This window comes from Notamacropus eugenii, chromosome 6 (assembly GCF_028372415.1).
Source record: "Notamacropus eugenii isolate mMacEug1 chromosome 6, mMacEug1.pri_v2, whole genome shotgun sequence".
Classification (NCBI taxonomy): domain Eukaryota; kingdom Metazoa; phylum Chordata; class Mammalia; order Diprotodontia; family Macropodidae; genus Notamacropus; species Notamacropus eugenii.
In genome coordinates this window covers 62741624-62751723 of record NC_092877.1, presented here as the reverse complement: position 1 = coordinate 62751723, position 10100 = coordinate 62741624, and the positions used below count along the sequence as shown (strand labels likewise).

At 39.1% G+C, this 10100-nt stretch overlaps 1 long non-coding RNA gene across 1 annotated transcript; it reads right to left on the bottom strand.

The window, feature by feature from the left end:
* Positions 1 to 1379: 1379 nt before the first annotated feature.
* On the bottom strand, positions 1380 to 9660 carry LOC140511207 (uncharacterized). Its single transcript, XR_011969467.1, has 2 exons — positions 9571 to 9660; positions 1380 to 1534 (listed from the first exon to the last, which is right to left on the bottom strand). It is a non-coding gene; the product is annotated as an uncharacterized lncRNA (long non-coding RNA).
* Between the last annotated feature and the right edge of the window lie 440 nt (positions 9661 to 10100).

Below are 10100 nucleotides of genomic sequence, written 5' to 3'. Positions count from 1 at the left end.
GCTACTAGGACTATATCCCCAAGAGATCATAAAAATGGGAAAGGGTCCCACATGTACAAAAATATTTATAGCAGCACTCTATGTAGTTGCCAAAAACTGGAAGTCAAGGGGATGTCCATCAATTGGGGAATGGCTGAATAAATTATGGTATATGAATGTAATGGAGTACTATTGTGCCATAAGAAATGATGAACAAGAAGACTTCAGAGAGGCCTGGAAGGACTTATATGACCTGATGCTGAGTGAAAGGAGCAGAACCAGGAGAACTTTATGCACAGCAACAACCACAGTGTGAGAGTTTTTTCTGGTAGACTTAGATTTTTGTAATAACACAAGAACTTCTGAAAAAAAAAAAAAATCCCAATGGTGGACCTCAAGGCAAAATGCCTTCCACACTCAGAGAGAGAAATATGGAAGTCACTCACATAATGTAGCAGATCATGTTTGTGTATGTGTATCTGTTTGTGTATCATGTTCTGATTTGTTATACGGATTCTTTCATTTATCTTAGTCTGACTACATAGCATGACTATAGTGAAAATATACTCAATAGGAAAGTATATGTAGAATCTATACAGAATTGTATGCAGTCGTGGGGAGGGAGGGAGGTAGTGGGGGGTGGGTGGGGAGGGATAAAATCGCAATTGTATGGCAGTGATTGTTAAACATTAAAAAAATAAAAAAATTAATAAAAAAAAAAAGACAAAAAAAAAAAATATGAACAAAGTGTTTCCCAAAGTAGCATTGCAAACTATTAATTACCATATGAAAGATAAAATAGATCCTGCCAAATCACTAAGAGTAAGAAAAATGCAAATCAAAACAACCCTGAGATTTTCCCTCACAACCAGGAAATTGACAAGGTTGAAAAAGATAGAAATAGTGATGTAGGTTTCATGAAGAGATAATAATATTAATATATTGTTGGTACAGCTGTGAATGGTCCAAAAGATTTGGATGCAATTTATAATTATATGAAGTCAGTGATTAAAACATTTGTATCCTTTAGCCCAGATATCCTATTGTCAACCATATACTCCCAAAGAGATCAATGGCAAAATCCCCACATACACCAAAATATTTATAGCACCACTTTTTGTAGGAGCAAAGAATTGGAAATAATAGATTTTTATCAGTTGTGGAATGTGTAAATAAACTATGGTACATGAATATGACTGGAATATTATTGTACCCTAAGAAATAACACATTGGTAAAAGTTATACACACTCATGCAAAGTGAAGTAAACTGAATCGGGAAATTAATATACATAATGGCTACAACAATGTGAATGGAAAGAATAGCAAAACAATCGAAAGCTAAATGCTAAGAAATTAGAAAGACTAAGATTGGTACCAAAGAATAGCTATAAGAAGATACTTCCACCTGGATTTTATTTTATTTTTTGCAGATTTGGGAGAATGAAGGTATGGAACATTACAGGCGATGTTAGCCTTCTTCTATACTGGAGTTTTGCTGAACTCTGCCCCTCGCCCCCACACGCTTCTTTATTCTTTATTTTAAGGCAGAACTCTCTAGGCAAGACAAGAAGAAGAATAAATTCAAAGATGTAGGCAATGCAAAAACAAAGGAAATCAAAATTAAATAAAAAAATTAAAATTTTTAAAAATTCAAATTCAAATAATAGAGGGTGATTAAAAAAGTAAGTTTTTTTGCCACGCCTAAATCCACCATTTGTGCTCTTAATCCTACCCCCCTTACCATTTCCTCCAGGTTAGATTAGATCAGAGGCATCCAATTTGATTAAAAAGTAGTTGAGAAATGTTTAATGAAACAAATAAAAATCCTATAGAAGATAGATAATGTTGATTTGAGGTTTTCAAAGTCAATATGGTATTCACAGTGATGCCTTACCATTTAAATTTAACACCACTGGACTGAATGATTAAGGTTCAAATAACTGATAACAGCATGATGCTCTGACTTCTTCCAAAAGTCCTAACATTTTAGACATTTAAGAAAAAGGAATGAAGCCTTGCTTATAGAACAGGTTTGGGGAAGATCCTGCTTAGGAATAAGGTGGTCTTCCCAGCACCCTGGAGAGCTCACCACCTGCTTCTCCTAGGCATATGTAATGGCAATTTAAACGGGGAGATATTTCTCCTTCATTAATACTCAGGTCACATGGAAGCCTGAGTCACATGAGTCTGAGTCACATGGAGCCCATGGTGGGAGTAGTTTGCCGAATGGGTAGAACAGGAAGAGGAGGAGCTAGAGCAAAGATGAGAGGATATTTTGTCAGAGAGCAGTCAGAGCTAGCAAGGATGCAGGCAAGCAGGCAGCTGGCTAGTGTGAGTGAGAGAGCTTGTTTGTGATTTTGTTTAAGAGTCTGCTTGTGATTTATTTCAAGGAGCTGGTTAGTGGGAAGCCCTGCCAGGGGAAAGGCTTGAGGTAGGTGTTGTTCTTTGTGTTGTTATTATGTAAAGAGTTTTGTTACTATGATGGATTTGGCTTTTTGGTGTCTGAATAAATGTTTTGGGTCTGTCTTTCATGTGGAAAGTCTGTGGTATTTTGTGATTTAGAATTGTGCTGGGATATTCATGGCCACTGTAGGCACTGTGAATATAGCACTGGCACTACAGCATAATATCAGCTCAGCTTAGATTTCATATTTGAAATACAAAAATCAACTGGCTCATATTGCATTCCTTCTTTATTCTGATGACATTATAGAAGTTCAACACCTTTATCTTTTAATACTAAGCTTTATGAAGGAACTACTATTGCCTCAGCAAAAATACATAATGGCATTATTGCACTCTGAGGTTATACCTACTGATTTTTGAACTCTTGACAACCCTTTGATTGTGTAATCGTTCAAAGGGAGCACATTAATTTTACTGTCTAGTGGACATTTCTCCAAGTATCTAGAGGTTAACTTTTAAAAATAATTGTTCTAATAATGACAAATGAAAGGGGGTTTAACATAACATCTAAACTGCAGTTACAGAAAGGGAAAAAGTCTTATTTAAAAGGAAACTTCTTACTACGTAGAGGTTCAGATTAATCTATTCATCTTAAATTGATGTACATTGTAAAGAGACAACAAGAAAACAGTTATGTATATATAAGGTCTATATAGTACAAATGGAGGTAATCTTAGAGAGAAGGTCCAAGTATTAAGGGATCTGAAAAGACTTCTTATAGAAGGGTAGATTTTTGCTGACACTTGAAGGGATGTGAGGAGGGAGAAGTGAGGGAGAACATTCCAGGCATGGGGGGAAATGAGTAAAAACGCACAAAATGCAGCAATAGAGTGTGTTTTGCAAAGAGAAAGGAGGCTGGTGTCACTGTATCATACAGTACGTGGAGGGATATAATGTGTAAAAAGACTAAAAAGATAGGAAAGGACTAGGTTATGAAGGGCTTTAGAAGACAGAGTAATTTATATCTGATCCTGAAGGTGACAGCTCTCATGCCAACTTTTAGCTTAAAGCCCAAAAGTTTGACTTACAGCTGTTTTAAGAAGGCAGGGTCCTTATAACCCAGTCATGTAAAAACTCTTCACTGCTTTTTCCCCCATTACTAGAGTCTATGAGTCCTGAGAGATTTGCCTACGATAAAATTTTTATCCTCTAACAACAAATTTAACTCCCTCTCTAGTGACTGTCCTGGGCAGATATTTTACATACATATGACTTTTGTCTACTATAAACAATAATCAAACATTATCTCTGACTTAAGTATGTTAACTGACTGTACTGGAGGAGGGGGAGAGCATAACATGGAGAATGCCAGGGACTAGTGTGGTAAACATATTTAAACATCTGTCCAATAGCACTAAGGCTTTCTGTTGGGTGTTGAGCTAACATGAAATGAAATTCTTAACAAAAGTTATTAATAAAATCAAAACCCTAATTTCATAAGTCACAGAAACAGAAAAACCAAATGCCTCAAGATCACACATTCTTAGGATGTAATTGGTAAAACCAGATTCAGGAAACTTAAAATGTAGGCCTTTCAGTTAAATTGTAAAAGTCTGGATTGCCTGGTGGGAGGATGGTATAGAAAGAGCAGTCATTCTGATGAAATCCTAATAAGGGTGCCTCCAGTCCCAATATTCTAACTTCCTTATAAGACCCACTGAACAACAGGCATGTCCTGATTTAACCACACAATCTGGCTTTAACCACACCACAGGCCTGCAGACTCAATATAGCCACTTCCACTACCTAGCCACTGTACCACCTTAGCCTGAAAGGGTCAGGGTCTCACATTGCAAACTGAGCCATCTCCCGTCATCCTGATCAACATCAGGCCACTGGACCCAGATGGCTCAGGAGAAGAAAGTGAGGTTGGTGACCTCCCTCACTCAAATCAAAGTCAACTACAAGTCATGTCATCATCTTGATGTCATGGTCCTCTTGGAGAATGAAGGACAAACACAACAACAACTGCACTATCGCCACCCTTCTTCCTCCAACTCAATACCCTAACTTCTTCATACATGCCTCTCTGCTAATTACAGCAGGTGTGTCCATGGACTCATATTTCTCACTGAAACAGCAGGTGTGATAGGATCCCAGCTACTGCCTCCAGCTAGCCACTGCCCCTAGATCCAGTCCTCATATTTCCCACAGAAACAGCAGGTGTGTCCATGTACTCAACCACAACTGCATCCATCTAAACTCAGATAGGACCATGATAGCCAGGTAATCAGAAAGCAGCAGCAGCACCAGGATACCTGAGCAGGATACGCATCCCCTCAACAACAGAAGGAACTTTTCCTAAGTAGGCACCTGTGCAGTAATAACAGAAGCTGTTCTTAGGGGATCTTATGACAGAGTGAGGCTTATTATAATATTATCATACATACAGGCCCCCCCCCAAATGGTTTTTCTGTATGTATTGAGTAATCACATGAGCAGTTCCACTGAGGCTGGGACTCCTCCCCAATTACCTAATCCCTTAATAACTCCTTTTTGCTTTTTTGATATTTATAACTTGTTATATAGTTACATCTTTACCCTATAAAAATCCATCTTGCTTTTGCTGAAGTTGGAACCTAGCTCACTTCTGAGGGACATCAATCCTCAATATATTGCTATGCTTAGGTTAGAGGTGGTCTGACTCAAAATTCTTTGAGATGGTACCACCACAACATACCATGAAACTGCAATAGTTTTTGGTGTCCCTGGGTGGGCAGAGCCTCTGACTCTGACCCCCTCTAATCCAAAGGTAAGTCTATGATCCTTCAAAAAACTAGGAATTCTTGACTGGATCTCTTGGGCCCTAGCACCCAAGGCCCTTGCTGCCTGGCAAATTCCCTCTAGACAGAGGACACTCTGGAAATTTCTCGGAGAGTTCTTTCTGAACTCAATTTTATTTTCTTCATTGCTTTTGGTGGGATGCCACTGAAGAGAAGAATATGGCTATAGGGGGGATTTTCTTAGGCTTACTGGCATTCAGTCCCAGATCTCAGCCCACAGGACTACTAAATTGTAATAGAGCCTGATATCAGTATCATCTAGAGGACCAAGAAAAGTTACCACTATCTCTGTTTCCTGTTTGTATCTGTCTGCTCTGTCTGTGAAAACCTCTGAGTCTGCCACCTTGTAAGATTTAAAATGCCAACAGCTAGAAGAGAAAAACTTCTAGCTAGATGGATTGATGAACTTTCTTACTGAATAAAAAGTTGCTGGCAAAAAGCTTTTTTCTCTCTCTACTTCCTTGGACTCTGGCCAAGTTCTGGAGGTGAAGGGACAGATGGGAGGTGGGGGGAAGGGTAAACTTTTTCCCTCAGATCTAAGAGAAAAGGCGGGCATCTAGGTGATACAGTGAATAGAGTGCACTGATCTTGGGAGTCAGGAGGACCTGAGTTCAAATCCAGTCTCAGACACTTGACACTTACTAGCTGTGTAACCTTGGGCAAGTCACTTAACCCCAATTGCCTTGCCTCCCCCCCCCTCCCAAAAATAACTAAGAGAAAAAGGGTCACTTCACTAATCAAAGAGAGGCAGGTTTCAAGACCACCTTGGAATAGGACTTAGCCTTTAACCCTTTCCTGGATCAGAGAAAGAGAAAAGGTTTGGGTGAATTGGGACCCAACCAAAGGTAACTGGGTGTGATTGGAATATCTAGCTAAAATTTCAGGAGTCTTACAAACCAAGGTTAAATATTGGTCAATTTTAAATTGGTGTATATATTAAAATTGTAGACTTGACTAAATGATGACATGCCTGCTATTCATTTTAAGAAATCAGGGAGCCATGGGTTTCTTCTAAGACCTTTCTCCCTGTGGCCCCAGCTCTGACCAGGCTAAGGCTATAATGAAAAGTTAGAACAGCTAAAAACATCTTAGTAGATTCCATCAATTCCTTTCATCCCAGAGCAGATTAAGAAAATAGAGTGCTGGAGAGTAATAGGGAATTTGGGTCACCCTCTCCCATACCAGGATAAAGGAAGGAGAGGGGATACCAGCTACAGCAGGAGCCCCACTGGCAATGGCCCGGGGCCTCGAGGGTATCAGGTCATCCTCCCAAACAACTAAAAACAGTCCCAGTCTTAACAGTATCTGCAGCTGTGAATAGAAGGGAAAGGGGCACAGGCTAGGGCAGTAGGAGGTAAGAAGCTAGTCAGTCTCTGTACTTGGTAAGCCCATCTTCTGTCAATTTTTATATGTGATGATTTAGAAATGTAATTAATGCCATCTGAAGTTTACTGGTTGTGTTATTATCATATTTATAAATTGTTGTAAAATTCTTATTCTGTAAAATTTGAGTGACCATGGGCTAGAAATGGTGTTAGAACAATTTTTAATGATTTTTTTAAACTAAAAGATAATGGAAAAAATTATTTAAAACTAGTTATGTTATTTTATTAAGCCCTCTCTTACAACTAAAGCAATTTGACTCTCACTTATGAAGACTGTAGGATTGTCAACTAAGTTCCTTGGAGTTATTGTTTAATGTTAAAACCTAAAATTAGTCCCGTAGCAGTTCTTCTTTAGGAAGATGGACAAGGTCACCTCTGATGTAGCTCTATAGGAGGTGACCAGGGGCCACATGTGCTAGCTACCACATACTGAAATCCTAAAAATAAAATATGGGAACCCTGAAAAATATCCTGCAAAAAAAAAAATCAGTCAGGGCAAAACAAATTAAATAAAGACTGAAAACAGGGAACTTGCCACACAGAAACTATGTAGTTTTCATCTGTCCAGAGGAAGAATATCATGGTATGGACAAGCAGCCCTTTTTCTGGAGTCCCTGCCAGTTCCCCTTTTCTTGCAAATTTGTCAGATCCTGGAAACCTTCTGGTGGGCAAGGTCATCATACCTGGACAGATGCATAGGTGTAGCACCAATGCAATATTCACAGTGCCTAAGGCAGCCATGAATATCTCAACGCAATTCTGAATTGCAAAATACAACACTCTCCATATGGAAGACAACCAAAACATTTATTCAGAAACCAGAAAGCCAAATCCATCATAATCTACACATAACAACAATGCACAGGGCAACACCAGCCCCAAACCTTCCCCCTGCTAGGCTTCCCACAAACCAGCTCCATTAAACAAGTCACAAGCAGGCTCTCTTGAACAAAATCACAAACAAGCTCTCTCACTCACGCTAGCCAGCTGTTTGCATCCTTCAGTTCTGACTGCTCTCATGACCAATTTCTTCTCAGCTCTGCTCTAGCTCGACTTCTTCCTGTCCCATCCATCCTGTGGTTCCATGTGACCTGCAGTTCACATGGGCCTATTAATGAATGAGAAAGATCTTCCCATTTAAATTACCATTACATTGGGTTAGGGTATTCCTAAACAATGAACTTGGTTTACTGAGATATTTGCAAGTATATATATAACACAGAAATGATTTTTAATGATTTATCATTATATCAGGATAAATTTAAATTTTAAGAAAAATAAATGAAAGATGTTAAATGAAATCTCTTATATGTTATTTTATAAAAATTTTTTATTTAATAAATTTTTATTGCTTATCACAACTCTGTAAGAGTAAAAACAATTGTATCTCATCCTAACCTGTGACTGGTGAGTCTTGCCATTTGAGGTATATGCGCTTGAGACCTGCATTTATTTTATTTTGAGTTTGAATCTAGGTATAGTTGTCAGTATTAAATCAATATGTGAGAGAAATTCCACAAGCTGCTCAGAGGGAACATGATCCTGTTTGCTTCTGGGAAACACTGAGAGGACAATCCTGTCATCAGCCCAAGGTGTGATTGTCCTGGCTCAGTTTTCCCATTGTGTTCCTTTGAAAAAGAATGTTTCCCACCTGACTATTTCTGAGTCTGGCTATGAGATGGAAATGATACTGCATGTTTAGCGTTGACTCTTACCTAAATTCAAATAGAATTAAGGATGTTTTATTCTGTCACATTTGGTATGATCATGTCCCTGCTTTCTCTTTTTATTGCAAATTTCCATGATTAGAGCAAGTGGTCATTAAAAGATACGAGCATAATGTCAGTATGTGAGATCTTGCTGTTTTCAGTCTGAATGTATAGTCATTCCACATTCCAAACAACTGGGTAAATTACTACTCGGGCTTGTCATTTGCCTGCATAGTCATTTGAAAGGTTAAATCACTGGAATAGTATTTTTTCTACTATAAGAAAATTTGAGATTTGAGCTATTCAGTCTACAATTATCTTACTTTCTATATCCTAAACAATTTAGTAAACGAGTATTAGGCTAGCTATCTATTAATACACACACACACACATACACACACATATATATGTATGTATTATGAGGTCAAAATTAGCACAGGCAGCAGAGGCTGCATTGAGTGCACAATCATCTGCAAACAGAAAATCATGCACCAATACTCCCCTCCACACTTTGGTCTTGGATTGTAGCCTTTTCAAATTGAAGAACTTACCATCGGTACTGTAGTTCACCTTGATGCCGTGCTGATGCTCATTAAAAGCATTTGACAACATGGCTGAAAACATCATGCTAAAAAACATACAGGCAAGCACACAGCCCTGTTTCACTCCATTGGTGACTGGGAAGGCATGAGAGCATTGTCCACTATCCAGAACCCATGCAAACATGCCATCATGAAATTAACATACAATACTGATGAACTTCTCCGGGTGCCAAATTTTGACATAATTGTCCATAAGCCCTCATGACTAACAGTGTCAAAGGTCTTGGTCAGATCTACAAGCGTGTACAGACCTCTGTTCTACTCCAGGCTTTTCTCCTGGAGTTGTCAGGCAGTAAACACCATATCAACTGTTCCTCAGCCCTTTCTGAAGCCACACTGGCTCTCAGGTGTATGACCATCTTCCAGGTGAAGGATCAGCCTATTAAGGAGGACTCTAGCAAGAATTTTGCCAGCAATGACTGAGAGAGAGAGATCCCCCTGTGATTGTCACAGGACAGTCTATTCCCTTTACCTTTATAGAGATGGACAATAGAGGAATCCTTGAACTCCTGTACTAATTTTGGCCTAATAATGAACACCAAGAAAACACAGGTGCTCCATCAGCCACCACCACACCATCCATACATGGAACCATCTATTGCAGCAAATGGAGAAGTTTTGAATGCTGTGGAGAAGTTCACTTACCTTGGCAGTGTACTTTCCAGAGATGTACACATTGACAACGAGGTTGATGCATTACCAGAGCTAGCTCAGTGTTTGGGAGGCTCGAAAGAAAAATTTGGGAGAGAAGAGGTATTAGACTGACTATCAAACTGAAGGTCTACAGAGTATTGTGCTCACCTCATTGTTGTATGCTTGTGAAACATGGACAGTCTACTGGCACCATGCCAGAAAACTGAATCGTTTCTATTTGAACTGTCTTAGGAAGATTCCGAAGATCACCTGGTAGGATAAGGTACCAGACCCTGAAGTTCATGTTTGAGCTGAAATACTAAGCATTCAAACTATACTTCAGAGAGTGCAACTTTGGTGCACTGGCCATGTTGTTCGAATGCAAAATATACGCTTGCCAAAAAGGCTATTTTATGGAGAACTCACATGGGGCAGGTGATCACATGGTGGTCAGAAGAAACAATACAAGGACACTCTCAGTCTCTCTCAAGAACTTTGGATTTGACTGAGCAACACGGGAGGCACTGGCACAGGACCACTCA